We start from the raw sequence: 19375 nt of genomic DNA, 5'->3' as shown, positions 1-19375 counted from the left end.
TCTTGAATTGAAGCATCAATAATGGTGTCATCTTTTCTTCTATGGCATAGTGGTAAGGGCTTAAGCCCTGAAGTCAAATGAAACTGATCTCAACATCTGAGTCCTCCTCTTATTATGGATGATTTTCTTTCTATGTCATGGTTTTCTCATCTGTAAAATAGAAGTAATATAATGTCTACTCTATAGTGGGATTGTTATACAATCTAGAAATAATATATGTAAGTTCCACTTCACAGTGCCAGACTTTATGTAAGTGACATGTGGACACTCAATAAGTGATAACTGTTACTATTTATTATTTTTAAACTTAGCACAGAACCAAGAGAAAAAGATCCTGCTGGCAGGAGGAATATACCAACTGCATTTGGCAGTTCTTTTTAATCACACAGGAGCTGCTGATATTTGCCCCCTCAGCTTCCAGCTGTTTCCTTCTGTTATACCTGATGCAGTATAAGAAAATTTCTCTGCAGGTTTCTTCAGAGGCAGCCAGCACTTAGGTTGTGAATCTTTGCTTGAGTTGAGTGAGAAATGATTTTCTTCCTTTCATGCCTAGAAGGACACACTGCTCTCTCAAACAACAGGGAAGAATTTAGCCAACTTTCAGACCTTGATTAACTGATTTAATTAATTTTTCCTTCATAAATTAATAATAAACTTTACACCAGTATAGTTATTCTCTCAATTGTGTTTCTCTAGCCCTTTATAAATATTTTTGTCATGGTAATTATCACAGTGTGTTATGGATATTAGCTTATGCTGCTAGTAGTATATCCATAGCTGAATTTTTAGTTTCTCAAGGCCCAGAAATATTTTTTTCCACTGTAAGTTCATCGCATATAACACAGTGACTGCACATAGTTGAAATTCTATAAATGTTTGTGGAGTGGAATATCAGAAATCTCAACTATACTAAATCAAATCAGTGTATTTCTCCTTTAGAATATTAGAAGTATCTAAAAATTTCCAGTTTTATGTCTGAAGCACTATGACAAACATTTGGCTCCAATGGCTTCCCTTAATTAAATAAAACAGAATTAAAAGTTGGAAAATGACTTACTTAGTTTCACTTTAGACTTGAAACAGTATCTATGCTTCCTTGAGGAAGTGTAAGCTGAGTTAGGATGACAGAAATGATAGAATACTATACAGTTAAATAGTTTGTCAGATGTGTGTATGTGGAGGGGATATAAATCCCCCAAAGTTAGTTTGAAGAACTGACAACAATAATTAATTTATCCCTTGAAAGTCATGTATTATTCCCAAATAAACCAGGCTCTATTCAGATGCAACTTTGTCAAGCATGTATCTGATTACATAGCAACACATCTCACATTTTTGTGAGGGTCTCACAAAAATTGTGTGTATTTTAACGAAGTATGTCTTCTTAAGGGTTCCTTTCAATCAGGACTTTGTAAAACAAAAGAGGTTTATCTAAAGAAGGCCTGAATCTATCCACTGGGATCCTGTAATAAATTGATAGTTAACTTTAGTCTAACTAATTTAGTAAGGAGTCTGGATTTGTTAGGTGTACAGGAATGAAATGATTTTATCCCACTAATAAGAGCTACTAGTTGTATTCAGTCAAAGCCTTTTCTCCAGCTGATGGAATATTCCCTTAACCATCTCTCATCCATTTTTTTTCTCTTTGTGTTTCTCTCAATTAGTAGAAGATCATCATTTTATATCTTTAAGACTCTATTATATTCATTTTAATACTTTATTAAAAGACATTTGCAATTTAGGACCTTTCTCTTCTGCATCCCCATCTCCTCATTAGCACAAGTCAAATGCGCGCGTTTGGTTCTTGGTGCATGGGTGAAATGCTGGTTTCGCCTTCACCTTCTCTCCCCTGCATGCTCTGCTTGGAGTAGGAGAGCAGCATGAGAGACTTAGAAGGCAGTGCCTCCTTCAATATGACTTTCTATGTCAGAAGCTCTTGGAAAACTACTCTTCCACATAAAGGTTGAAGAAGCTAAAATCGTTCCTAGCTAGGTGGGTAGCTGTAGTGTCAGAGTGATCCAGGTCTGCCTAACGAGATAAAAATGTGTTGTGGGGCTTCCAAGAACATTTTTTTTTTTAATAAAAATAATAGACTCGGATGTTCTTTCTCACTCCTAGACTTCTTCCTTTCTTAACTGTGCACTGGATGCCTGAGGTTGAGACAGACCCCTGGCAGCCATGAGGGAATTTCAGAATTGTCGTGATACAGAATCAAGGCCAGCAGCAACTTCCCATCTGATGATATCTTATTATATGAGAAAAAATAGATCTCTGTTAAGGCCACTGAAAAGTAGGCTTTGCATTTCTTGTAGCCAAACACATTTCTAACAAACATACTGCCCTTGGTTATGTTGCAATTACATCCTTGACTGGCCATAACTCTGACCTGCCTGTCTTCTGTCTTTGGCTAGAAAGGGTGGCTTGGCCAATTAGCCCTGTGCTTGCCTTGCTGAATACTTGAGCAATGCTCCTGAATTTTGGTGGCTCCTTGAGATGGGATGTCCATAACTGCCAGCCAGTTTCCAGTTGGTAGCATCATGCCTCATGCTGATATTGCCTGTGCTATTCTCTCTAAGGGTGAATTCAGTTTAGACTAAAAGTGAGTTCTTGAGCCATCCCAATAACTTGAAAGCACTTTTACACAACTTCCAAGCTCTTTTTGAACTGTCTTCCAGATACAATATTGGATGTATTTTTATTCCCCACCAGGAGTTATAACTCACTGAGAATTCAAAAAAAAAATTACCAAGATGTCCAGAAATTCTAGTCATCAATGTGAATAAGTTTAATATTCTTCATAAGAAATCTAAAGAAAGTAGCAGGGACTTCTTTTGAATTTGGAAAAGTTTTATTTCCTTTGTTACATAAAACAAGTGCTGATCATAAAGTCTAAATTTTATCCAGGCCATTCAACTCTTTGCTTAGAAGACATTTAAGCAAATGTCTTATTTATGGTGAATAAATGTTTGGCTTGTGTTCTGAGATGCTGGATTTGATGCTGTAATCATATGGGAATAATTGTTTTTATTCTTTTATTTTTCCCTTTAGCAGTGTGAATAATTACTTGTGAATTTTTCTATTTTCTCTTACTCTTTTAAGGCAGAACTCACTTACACTAGCAACATACTTTGTGGTGGCTTTTTGTTTTTGTTTTTTCCTCTCAAAGATTTGGATGCAAGTACATCAAAGGGATGAGTCTTGAGTGTGGTTTGCTGACAACAAAGCCAATGACAAAGCAGATGTTTCTGGTGTCACACACACTTTGATTTGTGAGTCATAGTGGCTTTCCAAATTTGTATTTTGGTTCATCCAGTCTAGACAGCTAGACCATCTCACTCACTGATAGAACTGGCTATGAGTTATATGGCTCCTATATTTACCCACTTTCTTTCTGCTTTCTGAAATCTTACTCTAATATGTTCATTTCTTCCTCTAAGAATTTTAGTTTCATTGCTTGAGTAGGAGTGATACTGTTAGTATCTCTAGTCTTTTCTTCAAATCATCTATGATTGTCGGAAAGCATACCATGCAAGTGTTTAAGGAGAAGTCACTCAGTTGTATCCAACTCTTTGCAACCCAGCGAACTGTAGCCTATCAGGCTCCTCTGTCCATGAGATTTTCCAGGCAAGCATACTGGAGTGGATTACCATTTCCTTCTCCAGGGGATCTTCCCAACCCAGGGATCAAACCCGGGTCTCCTGCATTGTAGCCAGATGCTTTACCATCTGAGCCAAAGGGGACCTTAATGGTAGGAGGCAGTGCTTAATGGGAAGATTGGGTGCCACTAAAGTGAATTTTAATTTCTTCCTTATTTTGCCCAAATCAAATGATGATTGGAGTAAGAGACAAATAAATATTGAGTCTGATCTCTCTAATTTGTATACAGAAAATACAAAGAAAAAACCTGACAAGGCAACACTGTAAAGCAAATCTCTAAGAAGAAGCCACTTGCTGAACGTGAGAGACCAGAGAATTTAATCTTACCTGACAACCTGTAGAAGCAGAATAACTGAACCTCTCCCCTGCTTGGTTCATTTGCTTTCCCTTTCTGCTTTCCATAGCCTTCTCTTGGCCTTGACTTGGCCTATGTTTATTTTCTAAGATGAGCACTGAAGAATCGAGTCTATAACACTAAATGCTCAATAATGTCACACACACACATTCTGACACATGCCTATGTAAAACTATAGGTATTTACAAAGGCATGGAAAAAATTCAGAGAGGTTAATGAGATGAGGTTTTAAAAGTGTGTCACGTTCTCTGAAAGAGATATGTCTGGTGAAGGCTCCACATGGTTTATTTCTTTGACTTCACCTTCTTTTCATTTTGACTTGCTCCTGCCTGAAAATATCAACAATTCCCTACGGATGCCTTCAGTTTTACTGTTCTGTTGGGACATTAGCAAAGCAGATGTGTAATGGACCAAAGTCAGGGAGCCACTAATAATATTCACCTGATAGCATTTTTCATGTTGACAGTACCACTGGGCTTCTATCAATATTTGTTTCCCTATATCATGCAGTGTTAAAATAATAGGAGTCTACTTTCAAATGCTTAAATTATTCCAAGGATTGATTTCTATTCTATCTGGGAGAAAACAGAAATCTATTCAAGTGATTGTTGACAAAAGTTGAAATTTAACTACTGTGTAGTCCCTTTAACACTGTGTATTTAGAAATCTGTTTTATTCTAACTTAAGCTTCCCTGGTGGCTCAGCTATTAAAGAATCTGCCTGCAATGTGGTTCAGTCCCTGGGTTGGGAAGATCCCCTGGAGAAGGGAATGACTACCCAATCCACTATACTGGGCTGGAGAATTCATGGAGTCGCAAAGAGTCGGGCATGACTGAGTGACTTTCAGTCACTCAGTTCAGTTCAGTTCAGTTCAGTCACTCAGTTGTGTCCTACTCTTTGCGACCCCATGGACTGCAGCACGCCAGGCTTCCCCGTCCATCACCAACTCCTGGAGCTTACTCAAACTCATGTCCATCAAGTCAGTGATGCCATCCAACTTTCTCATCCTCTGTCATCCCCTTCTCCTCCTGCCTTCAATCTTTCCCAGCATTAGGGTCTTTTCAAATGAGTCAGTTCTTCACATCAGGTGGCTAAAGTATTGGAGTTTCAATCAGGACTGATTTCCTTTAGGATGGACTGGTTGGATATCCTTGAAGTCCAAGGGACCCTCAAGAGTCTTCTCCAATACCACAGTTCAAAAGCATCAATTCTTCAGTGGTCAGCTTTCTTCATAGTCCAACTCTCACATCCATACATGACTACTGGAAAAAACAACTTCGACTAGATGGACTTTTGTTGGCAAAGTAATGTCTCTGCTTTTTAATATGCTGTCTAGGTTGGTCATAGCTTTTCTTCCCAGGAGCAAGTGTCTTTTAATTTCATGGCTGCAGTCACCATCTGCAGTGATTTTGGAGCCCCGCAAATAAAGTCTCTCACTGTTTGCATTGTTTCCCCATCTATTTGCCGTGAAGAGATGGGACCGGATGCCATGATCTTAGTCTTCTGAATACTGAGTTTTAAGCTAACTTTTTCACTCTCCTTTTTCACTTTCATCAAGAGGCTCTTTAGTTCTTCTTCACTTTCTGCCATAAGGGTGGTGTCACTCATTCAGCCCAAATACAGACAGAAAAGGAGGCAGCAACTGCTGGTGTTTGTGCTTTGAGAGAGACTGTGAAAGCAAAACCCTGACTCATTATCTTTCCTCTCCCAATCATCAAGTTGTCTGAAGTCCCACCATGATTTGTTCCTTTGGTTCCCTTTGGCTCAGTGTTTTTCAAGAGTTTCCGATTAAAATGCAAGTGCTCTTGGGAGGATTAGATATTAAATTTTTAGTATTAGATACCTTAGCAAGGCCTTGAGAGGTTGAGACCTAACCTTATCATGTGAGACTGAGGGTAAACAGCAGAGAAGTGGTGGGAACAGAAGTTTGAAGGTGCTGCTTTCATTCATGTTTTGAAGGTGCTACTTTCAAATTTTGACACCTCACAAAATTGTTGAGAGCTCATCCAGCTTCATAGTATGTTTGTACAATCTATTTATAGTTCAAAAATAATCCATATGTGAATTCTTTGACTAATTCATTTATTTCCATTTAATTCAATTCTCTAAATATATATTAGGTTTCTTCTACGTGCCAATGAGTGTGCCATGTTCTAAGAAGATAAGATGAGGGAGACAGGTGTCCAGACTGCAAGAAAATCACACATAGAAGAGACATTCGAAAAGCCTAATATTAACATACAAAGCAGACTGAAGTAAATGCCAAATAGAAATAATGACAGAAAGCACTGGGAAGGGGAGGAAGCTGCGTATTTTGTTTGACAGAGCAGAAAGACACTCATATAAGTGATGGCATTTGATTTCAGCTCTGGCTGATTAGTGGTTAGAGAATGAGGGGAAGGACATTCCAGGCTGAGATAACTGCATGGAGGTAAGAATTGAAGGTTTAAAAGTCTATGGTTTCTTGACAATAATCTTTTATCTGGTATGACTTCAGTTCTGGATATGAGGAAAGATGTAGTGGGAGAGATCATTCATTCGCTCCGCAGTTTTTGGTTGTTTTTAATCAATATTTGTAAGGTATTTGACCATGAAATAACATTTTATATATATATACATATGTATATATATATGTATGTATTAGTATTATACTTACTAATGAGTAAGTTACATATACTCATATATACAAAGCAATAGACACAGACACACACAAACGATGATCGTCTTTCCTTACAACTTTATATACCAGAGCAATTATTTCTGTTCATCCTCTGAGCTTCTAGAAGTAGGAAAGACAGAAAAATGAGTAGAGGGTCAATGGTGACCTAGAATGGGCTCATGACTGCGGCCCTGTGTGCTCCAGAGAGAAAAGCCTGGAGCATAGTTGAATCAATGGCCTACAGAACTTCCCTACCCTCTCTGAGGGAAGTCTCAGAGTTCTATGGAAATGTATATCAAAGTAGGTGTTCAAGCCACCACTGTCTCCAGTCAGTTAATAAACCAACTATATTGAGCTCAATGCTGGGGATAGAATGGTAAATAGAGACTAGAGTTATGATAGGGGCAAATATATGCAAACTGAGATACACTCTACAAGCCCAGAGTGTTTCATTCTGCTTACAGAGGCTTGGGAACACTTTCTAGGAAAGCTGATAGGCAAACTGAGTTTTGAAGGACAAATTAGTTTTCTCACAGCCAAGAAGAAGGGGGAGAACATTGCGTATACCCTCATCACAGCTGCATACCTGCAAAAACTGACATGGTATGACTTATTCGAGGAACTGCAAGTATTTCAGGACAGCTGATGTAAGTTTATAGAAAATAGAGAGGTGTGAAGACACAAATAAGGATAAGGATTATATATGACATGCAAAGGGATCTAAATTTTATTGTATATAAAATGAGCTTTGTTAGGTGGTTTTAAGTTAGGTATTTACGTGAGCAGTTAACTTTTAGAAAATACTCACTGACAGTCTTGCAGAGGATGAATTGAAGAAATCACTTTAAGGAGATGAGTATGAGTCTGCCTGAGCCAATGAACTGTCAAGAGAATTTTAAAGGGTCAGATTCAAGAAACATTTGAGGGGTAGAATACAGGGATCTAAGGACCAAGCAGATGGTGTGGGTGGAGAAAGTTTGAAGAATAGAGAGTAGTTTAGAATGACTCATCTTTTTAACTTAAAAGCCTAGAAAATCAACTTCTAGATATACCTCTGAACTTACATTTTCCTAAGAGGACTTGGGTATAGTTTAGATTTTTGCTTCTCCTTCTCATCTTGAGTCCTACCTTCTGGTTATCATTTCTCTACTTCTTCACAAAGAGGTAGAAAAACTTAAGTCCTTAGCCTATTGTATGCCCATTTGAGTAGTGCCAGGTAAGTTTATATTAAATGAGCACATACTCAGTATATGTCATTTACACTCCCTGAGGGAAACAGCAAGACAATTCAGTAGGTCAGCAGAGGGATTTTAAACAAAGGAACTAATTACAAAAGTCTTGTATGATCAAAGCAAACATTGACAGCAGCAGGAAAGCACCACTGCCCCTGGAAAGCTGCAGAAATAAGGGGAAAGGGTCGAGTCCACTTGGAGGACTATGATGGGGAACCACCCTGCAAAGAGATACACACCGCATTTGGTGATGGCACAAGGTAGGACATTAAGCCACTGCCGATGAAGCCTCCAAAAGCAAAGAGAGGGACGAAGAAACATCGTGGATATCCCCTTTGTTTCAGCTTCCCACATCCTACCAGGGCCTCCTTCTGAATCTACCTGGAAGCTGATTGAGAGGGAAGCTGAGAAATGTAGTTTGCAGGAACCAGCCTCCTGTATAAAGCTAAGAGGGCGAGGACAAGCGATACATCTCAGAGCAAATAGATAAATGGCATATGCACACATGGGTTCATTTACCATTAGATATAGAAATACATTTCACATGTAAAAATAGACTTATAGATGATATGATATCAGATATAGATGATATGTTCTTATTTTCCATATACTTTCAGGTATTTCCAGATAAGTGTAACTATTTTAGTCATATTTCTTTGTGTTTGCCTTCTGCATAAATTCAGAAGAACAAAATTTCAAATATTTTATATGGTGATCCCTGTGAGTAGTTATCTCACTTTCTTCATAATTTAATCCAGTTTTTATTCACATAGTCCTCTTAGTCTAAATGGTTGCATGGACTCATTTCCTGCACTATGTAAGTGCTGATGGACTAATGTTCTCTTTCTTTACTTACACCCCTGAGCACCCAACAGAGGACTCTGTGCATCAGTTCAGTTCAGTCGCTCAGTCATGTCCAACTCTTTGCGACCTCAAGGAACTTTTCTCTGTGCATGGGGGTATTGAACAAATACTATTCCCTAATGAATTCATAGAAGTAGAGTGCAAGGTGGCAGTTTCTTTCTTGTTTCCATTTGCTTTTCTTTACACAGCAGTTCTCAGTAACCTTAGAAATGTACTCAACGTGAAGGGTTTCACCACTCGATTAATTTGTGGCAAGATGAATATATTTTTCCTTCATCAAGCTACATTTACTTTAAAGTAGGTTTATTCAGGTTGCTGTTAATTGCAGAACTCCTGGTAATCTGCCAAGGATAATGACGTTTGCCACTTTTGATCAGTGCTCTGCTATAGAAAAGTTGTGCAGACCCTTGCTGAGAAAAGGAAAAAACTTATTAAATGAATTACCCTGCATTTGCTATATGTCGACTACCAAACTGAGCTGAGATCGGAGAGTGTGATAATGTCATGATTCATCTTTTAACTCAGAAGTAAAGAAACATTCAAGTACATCATGACAGGAAGTTCTTCTTTACCCATGTATTTTTTCCTCAATGTTCTAGCAGGTCATCTTAAACCAACTGTGAGCTTAGCTGAATATAGCCTATGCCTTTTATTTCCATTTGAACTTTAAGGGTAATAGTTAAATCCAGAGTCACAGATTCATAAAGGAGGCAACTTAGAGGAGTGAAGCAGGCTGTGGGAAACAGAACAACACATGTGCCTCTAAACAAAGCAACTGCTTCTCAGCATCATTCCACACCTAAGCAACAAAGTACACCTGCTGTATACCTGGCCCTGTTCTAAATACTGGGAATATAGCAGTGAACAGACAAAAGTCCATGCCCTGTTGCAGTTTTATCTTTTAGTAGTGAGAGGCAGATAATACATAAGTGAATACATAATAAACTAAATGATGATAAGTGCTGAGGAATTGAGCAAAGCAGGTTAAAGCTATATCAGATGCTGGGGAAGGGAATCATGCAGCTAGAGTGGAAAGCAAATTATGTGTAGCCATCAAGCCATGTGGATATTTGGAAGGAAATAATATATATTTCAAGCAGAGAGAATAGTGAGTTCAAAGGGCCTAAGACAGTTATTCTCAGGTGTTTTTCTGGACATTGGAATCACTCATGCCTCTTCAAAAATCACTGATATCTGGTTGCTACTCCCAGACCTTCTGATTTAATTAGCTTGAGGTTCACCTTGAGTCTCAGGAGTTTCAGAATTCCCCCAGATAACTCCAATGTGCAACAAAGTGTAAGAATCCCTGCCCTAAAGCATCAGCCGGTGGTTTCACATAGAATGATAAGATTAGCATCAACTTTTCAAGGTCTTGGCAATCTAAGTTCTTTAAACTAGGTCTTTTCATTTTTTTCTGTTTAACCCTTACAAGCCAATGAAACTATCTATGAACCAGTTTAGCCTATGGGCTACTAGTTTGGAATTTCTGACTTGACAGAAATTGAATCTGTCTATTCATAGAAATTGAATCTATGAATCTGAATTCATAAATTGCCCAAAAGATAAGAATATTCCTTGTATGCCAGGATGAGGCCCAAAAATATAGCAGCTCTATTTTATTTTTTTATGATTGTGCTGGGTCTTCATTGCTACCGCGGGCTTTTTCTAACTGCAGTGAGTGGGTGCTACTCTCTAGCTATGGTGTGAGGGCTTCTAATTTCAGTGGCTTCTCTTGTTGTGGAGCACGGGCACTAGGTCTGTGGGCTTCCGTAGTTACAGCACTCAGGCTCAGTAGTTTGGAGTAGGCTTAGTTGCCCTGCAGCAGCATGTGTAATCTTCCCAGACCAGGGATCAACTCTGTGTCCCCTGAATTGGCAGGTGTATTCTTAACCACTGGGCCACTAGGGAAGTCCATAGCAGCTTTAAAAGGGACAGATATGTATATGAAGGAAGACCTAGTCTACAGTCACTACAGCCCTGAATTAACAATGGAGCAATGCTGCTTGACCTTGCCCTGAGGCTGTATCCTGCCCTTTGCTACCTCTGCTCCATCTTCTCAACTCAGTCTCAAACAGGCATTTGCTTTTGGCTGTTTGGCTTTTTGTATCTTTGGTGTCACTGACAAAATTTACCCCATTGGATTCAGTTGCATAATTGGTAGTGTCAACAATTTATACCTTACGTGAAAAAACCAAATTATAAAAGAGCAATGTGCAGTAGAATCTCATTTTGAGTAATATGTCTATGTAGATATCTTAGTAGATACAACAGTCTATAAAGATATTCCAAATGTATTTATCTCTGAAAAACAGGATTTATGAGTGGTTGAACTTTATTGCTGTCAATACTGATTGATTTTTAAAATGAGTTTATGTTACTTTTAGCATCCAGAACATTTTTACATATTCAGTTCAGTTCAGTGCATTTGCTCAGTTGTGTCTGACCGTATGGACTGCAGCGACCCTATGGGCTGCAGCATACCAGGCCTCCCCATCCATCACCAACTCCCGGAGTTTACTCAAACTTATGTCCATTGAGTCAGTGATGCCATCCAACCATCTCATCCTCTGCCATCCCCTTCTCTTCCTGCCTTCAAACTTTCCCAGCATCAGGGTCTTTTCGAATGAGTCAGTTCTTTGAATCATGTAGCCAAAGTATTGGAGTTTCCATATTGGGCACTCCTAAATAGAAAAGAATTGTGTCCTAGTCATTTTATTTAGATCTAGATTTATAAATAGAATGACAGAGAGAGAGAGAGAGAAAGAGGGAGAAACCTGACACTTGACACATCATAGGTGCCAGATAAATACATGTAAAAATAAATTAAAGGGATAAAGAGACAAAAGTGTTCAGCACAAACTTTTTATTTGTTTGTATTTAAGTGCATTATAAGTATAAGCATGTGCCAGAGTTCAGTGAAAGTTTTCTCTATTTTAACTTATGTTCAAAGCAAGCAACTCTCCTAGATACCAAAATGGGGGAAGAGACAAAAAGGGGGTATGTGGTAGAGATGTTCCAGGACATGGACATTCTCAATAGTTTCTCCATTTTTCCCCAAGATTCAAGTTTGTGCTGACTTTCTAAAATACCTACTGCTTTTGTCCAGGTGGACTGCTCACCAACACGTACTTTCAGTTCAGTTCAGTTCAGTTCAGTCGCTCAGTTGTGTCCGACTCTTTGCGACCCCATGAATCGCAGCACACCAGGCCTCCCTGTCCATCACCAACTCCCGGAGTTTACTCAGACTCACGTCCATCGAGTCAGTGATGCCATTCAGCCATCTCATTCTCTGTCATCCCCTTCTCCTCCTGTCCCCAATCCCTCCCAGCATCAAAGTCTTTTCCAATGAGTCACCTCTTCACATGAGGTGGCCAAAGTACTGGAGTTTCAGCTTTAGCATCATTCCTTCCAAAGAAATCCCAGGGTTGATCTCCTTCAGAATGGACTGGTTGGATCTCCTTGCAGTCCAAGGGGCTCTTAAGCTTATTCTAAATTATAGCTCTAACAAAGTGATAGCATTGAAAAACATAATCATGGCCTATTTTTGAATAATTTAAAGACGTATTACTTTTTAAAATGTGAATTTACCATTTATATACTGTCTATTGGGGAAGAAGGGATTTAGGTGGCAGATTTATATATTGTGATGATCACTGGCTATAAGAAATGGTGTTGTCTTTTAACTGTATCAGCCTTACCTGGATAGAAAAGAAGTTGTAGATAAGACTTGTTTGTTCAATGCAGAATCTCAGGTTGTTCAAGCCAGGGATGTCCTTAGGCTTTTCCTTGCCCAGTGATTCACAAACTTATCTTAGCAATAGGACCTTTTTTTTTTTTTTTAGTCCCACAAAAAGAATCTGATTATAGTGTCACTGCATAAAACATATAAATGCAGCATGACTTCAGTTAAACTAGAGGCCTGAGACTTCTTGTTTCTTGAGGTAACCTGAAGGACTATCTGAGAACCCTAGGGCTCCTCATAGCAGTTTTAATAACCACTCAGCTAGTCTAAGCTCCACATTCTACAGATATTGAAGCTGAGCCCCAGAAAGGCTGTGACTCATATTATACTGTCAAGTTAATGTGCAGAAAAACCACCTCTTGAACGTTTAATAGTGATGATGAGTGGATTCTTAATGGCCTTATCCAGTTTGTGGATTAGTCTTACCATCTGTTTCATCTATTCTTCTCTAAGGCTGTCTGCCCTGTGGCTATTTCACACTCATTAATAGCTCCATCAGCAGTCTAGTAAAAGGAAAAGAAGATGGAAAACTCAAATCCCTTATTAGTTCTTATCTAGAGGAGGAAAGATTGAAACTAATGAACATGGCAGGATTATATGTCAGCTCTGGCTGGCCCAGGAATGCTGTCAACCCCTGGTCTGTTTCTATACTTCTTTCCATAGGCATTTGTTTTCCTGCATCCCAGTATTAGCCAGACTTGCCTGCAGACCAAACATGAAACAGGAAACTTTCACGCCCAAAGTGAAGAAGTGAAGTGAAGTCACTCAGTCGTATCCAACTCTTTGCAACCCCATGGACTGTAGCCCACCAGGCTCCTCCATCCATGGGATTCTCCAGGCAGGAATACTGGAGTGGGTTACCCTTTAAATTCAGTATCAAACACAGCATTGCTTAGATTGAGACTGAGTGATAACTGGCACCAGACTCCACCTTGGTTCTTTATTTTGTTTATAAATTTTGATGATTTCAGTATCCTGCTGTCCAGGTCCTCTCTCTGAATTATGGTACAATTGGTTTTTCTACGGAAGTTTCTTTAGGAACTTGGTTTTGGGCTATCACAACTTCGTCTCCATTATCAGCTTCTGGGCTCTCTGGGACTCACCTGTTACTTTAAAGGAAAGGCCTCTGGGTTCTGGGCTTGGCTCCCTACCCTAGAACATGACTGCCCACTGCCCCTGCCATGAGCCCAGTAAGAACTCAGTGGTTCCTCATCTTAGGAGAGTTCCTACTTTGCTGCTAAAAATTATCATCACAAAGGAGTTCCTACTTTGCTGCTTACAGCTGCAGGCTTAGAAGATGAAACCAGTAGCTCCACCCACCTAACATCAGTTTTGTGAGCTGAAAATGGCAACCTCATAGGCTACACTACCTTCTAGAGACTATCACTGCTTTAAACATAGGTCTACATCAGGAGACACAAACTGGAAAGGGAAGAGAAGCTTAATGAAACTGAGTATCAACTGCATACAAAACATTCTCCTAGACACTTTTTCACATTATATTCCTTGAGTCCACTCTTTCTTTCCTTCACTTAAATTCATTTGTTTAAACATATATGCATTCAGATATACAATACATATTATATATATATAATGAGATGGAGACAAAGCAAAAACAATACCCAGCTGTGGACATGACTGGTGATAGAAGCAAAAGCCAATGCTGTAAAGAGCAATATTGCATAGAAACCTAGAATGTTAGGTCCATGAGTCAAGGCAAATTGGAAGTGGTCAAACAGGAGATGGAAAGAGTGAATGTCAACATTTTAGGAATCAGTGAACTAAAATGGACTGGAATGGGTGAATTTAACTCAGATGACCATTATATCTACTACTGTGGGCAAGAATCCCTTAGAAGAAATGCAGTAGCCATCATAGTCAACAAAAGAGTCCAAAATGCAGTACTTGAATGCAGTCTCAAAAACGACAGAATGATCTCTGTTCATTTCCTAGGCAAACCACTCAATAACACAGTAATCCAACTCTATGCCCCGACCAGTAATGCCAAAGAGGCTGAAGTTGAATGATTCTATGAAGACCTACAAGACCTTCTAGAACTAAAAACCCCCAAAGATGTCCTTTTCATTACAGGCAACTGGAATGCAAAAGTAAAAAGTCAAGAAATACCTGGAGTAACAGGCAAATTTGGCCCTGGAGAACAAAATGAAGCAGGGGAAAGGCTAATATAGTTTTGCCAAGAGAATGTACTGATCATAGCAAACACCCTCTTCCAACAACGCAAGACAAGATTCTACACATGGACACCACCAGATGGTCAATACAGATATCAGATTGATTATATTCTTTGCAGCCAAAGATGGAGAAGCTGTATACAGTCAGAAAAAACAAGACCGGGAGCTGACTGTGGCTCAGATCACGAACTCCTTATTACCAAATTCAGACTTAAATTGAAGAAAGTGGGGAAAAACACTAGACCATTCAGTTCAGTTCAGTTCAGTTCAGTCGCTCAGTCTTGTCTGACTCTTTGCAACCCCATGAATCACAGCACACCAGGCCTCCCTGTCCATCACCAACTCCCGGAGTTCACTCAGATTCACATGCATTGAGTCAGCGATGCCATCCACCCATCTCATCCTCTGTCAGGTATGACCTAAATCAAATCCTGTAGATTATACAGTGTAAGTGACAAATAGATTCAAGGGATTAGATCTGATAGAAAAAGTGCCTGAAGAACTGTGGACGGAGGTTCCTGAAATTGTACCGGAGACAGGGAGCAAGACCATTCCCAAGAAAAAGAAATGCAAAAAGGCAAAATGGCTGTCGGAAGAAGCCTTACAAAGAGCTGTGAAAAGAAGAGAAGCCAAAAGAAAAGGAGAAAAGGAAAGATATTCATTTGAATTCAGAGTTCCAAAGAATAGCAAGGAGAGATAAGAGAGACTTCCTCAGTGACCAGTGCAAAGAAATAGAGGAAGACAACAGAATGGGAAAGACTAGAGATCTCTTCAAGAAAATTAGAGATACCAAAGGAACACTTCATGCAAAGATGAGCTCGATAAAGGACAGAAATAGTATAGACCTAACAGAAGCAGAAGATATTAAGAAGAGGTGACAAGAATACACAGAATAACTATACAAAAAAGATCTTCATGACCCAGATAATCATAATGGTGTGATCACTCGCCTAGAACCAGACATCCTGGAATGTGAAGTCAAGTGGGTCTTAGGAAGCATCACTACAAACAAAGCTAATGGAAGTGATGGAATTCCAGTTATCTATTTCAAATCCTAAAAGATGATGCTGTGAAAGTACTGTACTCAATATGCCAGCAAATTAGGCCAAACTCAACAGTGGCCACAGGACTGGAAAAGGTCAGTTTTCATTCCAATTCCAAAGAAAGGCAATGCCAAAGAGTGCACAAACTACCTCAGAATTGCACTCATCTCACACACTAGCAAAGTAATGCTCAAAATCTCCCAGCCAGGCTTCAACAGTATGTTAACCATGAACTTCCAGATGTTCAAGCTGGATTTAGAAAAGGCAGAAGAGCCAGAGATCAAATTGCCAACATCCTCTGGATCATCTAAAAAGCAAGAGAGCTCAAAAAAACATCTATTTCTGCTTTATTGACTATGTCAAAGCCTTTGACTGTGTGGATCACAATAAACTGTGGAAAATTCTGAAAGAGATGGGAATACCAGACCACCTGAACTTCGTTTTGAGAAATCTGTATTCAGGTTGGAAGCAGCAGTTAGAACTGGACATGGAACAACAGACTGGTTCCAAATTGGGAAAGGAGTACGTCAAGGCTGTATATTGTCACCCTGCTTATTTAACTTACATGCAGAGTACATCATGAGAAACACTGGGCTGGATGAAGCACAGGCTGGAATCAAGATTGTTGGGAGAAATATCAATAACCTCAGATATGCAGATGACACCACCCTTATGGCAGAAAGAAAGGAAGAACTAAAGAGCCTCTTGAGGAAAGTGAAAAAGGAGAGTGAAGAAATTGTCTTAAAGCTCAACATTCAGAAAACGAAGATCATGGCATCTGGTCCCATCACGTCATGGCAAATAGATGGGGTAACAGTGGAAACAATGAGAGACTTTATTTTGGGGGGCTCCAAAATCACTTCAGATGGTGACTGCAGCCATGAAATTAAAAGATGGTTGCTCCTTGAAAGAAAAGTTATGACCCACCTAGACAGCATATTTAAAAGCAGAGATACTACTTTGCCAACAAAGGTCCATCTAGTCAAGGCTATAGTTTTTCCAGTAGTCATGTAACATGAGAGTTGGATTAAAAGAAAGCTGGGTGTCAAAAAATTGATGCTTTTGAACTGTGGTGTTGGAGAAGACTCTTGAATCCCTTGGACTGCAAGGAGATCCAACTAGTCCATCCTAAAGGAAATCAGTCCTGAATATTCATTGGAAGGACTGATGCTGAAGCTGAAACTCCAGTACTTTGGCCACCTGGTGTAAAGAACTAACTCATTTGAAAAGACCCTGATGCTGGGAAAAATTGAAGGTGGGAGGAGAAGGGGCCGACAGAGGATGAGGTGGTTGGATGGCATCACTGACTCCATGGACGTGAGTTTGAGTAAACTCCAGGAGCGGTGATGGACAAAGAGTCCTGGCATGCTGCAGTCCACGGGATTGCAAAGAGTTGGACACAACTATGTGACTGAGCTGAACTGAATGTATATAATTCATATATGTATGAATTAGTTTGAACATAGCTTTAGCTGTTCTTCTCTAACAGAAACAGATAACAATGGCTTAAATAAGATATTTCCCTCTTTCAAAAATTTGGTTTCAAACTTATACACGTTTTCTGTTCTTGCTAGCTGTTAACTGAGATACTTGTATGATCCTCTCTCCTGAAAGGCCTTGAGAAGTAATATTTTACTGACAATGAAGTTTCCACAGCGCAACATAATCTGCTGTGGTGTTTAAAGAGTCATTTAACCTGCTATACTTCAAATAGCTCTCTCTCACTCAAGCATAGCCAATACATTTATTCTTTTCCTTTGGTTGATTGTTTGTTCTTTGGAAGTGGGAAATGTGTATCTGTAATTTATCTCAAAAGGTCTTCAGATGTGTAGATGGTGGCTATTCAGTTCAGTTCAGTTCAGTAGCTCAGTCGTATCCGACTCTTTGTGACCCCATGAACAGCAGCACGCCAGGCCTCCCTGTCCATAACCAATTCCCAGAGTCTACTCAAACTCATGTCCATAGAGTTGGTGATGCCATCTAGCCAACTCATCCTCTGTCATCCCCTTCTCCTCCTGCCCCAATCCCTCCCAGCATCAGGGTCTTTTCCAATGAGTCAACTTTTTGCATGATGTGGCCAAAGTATTGGAGCTTTAGCTTTAGCATCAGTCCTTACAGTGATCACCCAGGACTGATCTCCTTTAGGATGGACTGGTTGGATCTCCTTGCAGTCCAAGGGACTCTCAAGAGTCTTCTCCAACATCACATTTCAAAAGCATCAGTTCTTTGGCTCTCAGCTTTTTTCACAGTTCAACTCTCACATCCATACATGACCACTGGGAAAACCATAGCTTTGACTAGATGGACCTTTGTTGGCAAAGTAATATCTCTGCTTTTTAATATGCTATCTAAATTGGTCATAACTTTCCTTCCAAAGACTAAGCATCTTTTAATTTCATGGCTGCAATCACCACCTGCAGTGATTTTGGAGCCCAAAAAATAAAGTCTGACACTGTTTCCACTGTTTCCCCATCTATTTCCCATGAACTGATGGGTCCAGATGCCATGTTCTTAGTTTCTGAATGTTGAGCTTTAAGCCAACTTTTTCACCCTTGTCTTTCACTTTCGTCAAGAGGCTTTTTAGTTCCTCTTCACTTTCTGCCATAAGGGTGGTGTCATCTGCATATCTGAGGTGATTGATATTTCTCCTGGCAATCTTGATTCCAGCTTGTGCTTCTTCCAGCCCAGCGTTTCTCATGATGTACTCTGCACAATAAACAGGGTGACAATATACATCCTTGATGTACTTCTTTTCCTATTTGGAACCAGTCTGTTGTTCCACGTCCAGTTCTAACTGTTGCTTCCTGACCTGCATATAGGTTTCTCAAGAGGCAGGTCAAGTGGTCTGGTATTCCCATCTCTTTCAGAATTTCCCACAGTTTATTGTGATCCACACAGTCAAAGGCTTTGACATAGTCAATAAAGCAGAAATAGATGTTTTTTGGAATTCTCTTGCTTTTTTGATGATTCACCAGATGTTGACAATTTGATTTCTGGTTCCTCTGCCTTTTCTAAAACCAGCTTGAACATCTGGAAGTTCATGGTTCACGTGTGGCTATTAGCCATTTGCTATTACCAAAAAGGACAGAACATGGAGAAATAGCTTTAAAGGAAAGTATATTATCAGATCAGTTGGGCAGATGTTGAAGATGTGTATTAGAAAACCTCACTAAATCTTCTTCTCTGAAAATATTTTAAATAGAATATAAAACTGTGTGTCCAAACTGGTTTGAAAATAGTTATAAAGACTGTTTAGCGAAAGTGAAACCGAAAGTGAAATCACTCAGTCATGTCTGATTCTTTGCGACGCCATGGACTGTAGCCTACCAGTCTCCTCAGTCTGTGGAGTTTTCCAGGCAAGAATACCGAAGTGGGTTGCTATTTCCTTCTCCAGGGGATCTTCCCGACCCAGGGATCGAACCTGGGTCTCCTGCATTGCAGGCAGACGCTTTACCGTCTGAGCCACAATATGAGCCTAAGTTTTGAAATAAGTGGTTTTCTGTAATTTGAATTAGTGTAACTCTGCTATTTACCACCACCACCCCCCCCCAACTAGCAAAGATCACATAATGCTGTTTATAAAATGTCATTGGACTTGTCTGAGCTTAGACTTCTTCATCCTCTATTCTTT

Source organism: Capra hircus, chromosome 8, assembly GCF_001704415.2.
Source record: "Capra hircus breed San Clemente chromosome 8, ASM170441v1, whole genome shotgun sequence".
Lineage (NCBI taxonomy): Eukaryota > Metazoa > Chordata > Mammalia > Artiodactyla > Bovidae > Capra > Capra hircus.
This window is presented reverse-complemented; position numbering follows the sequence as displayed.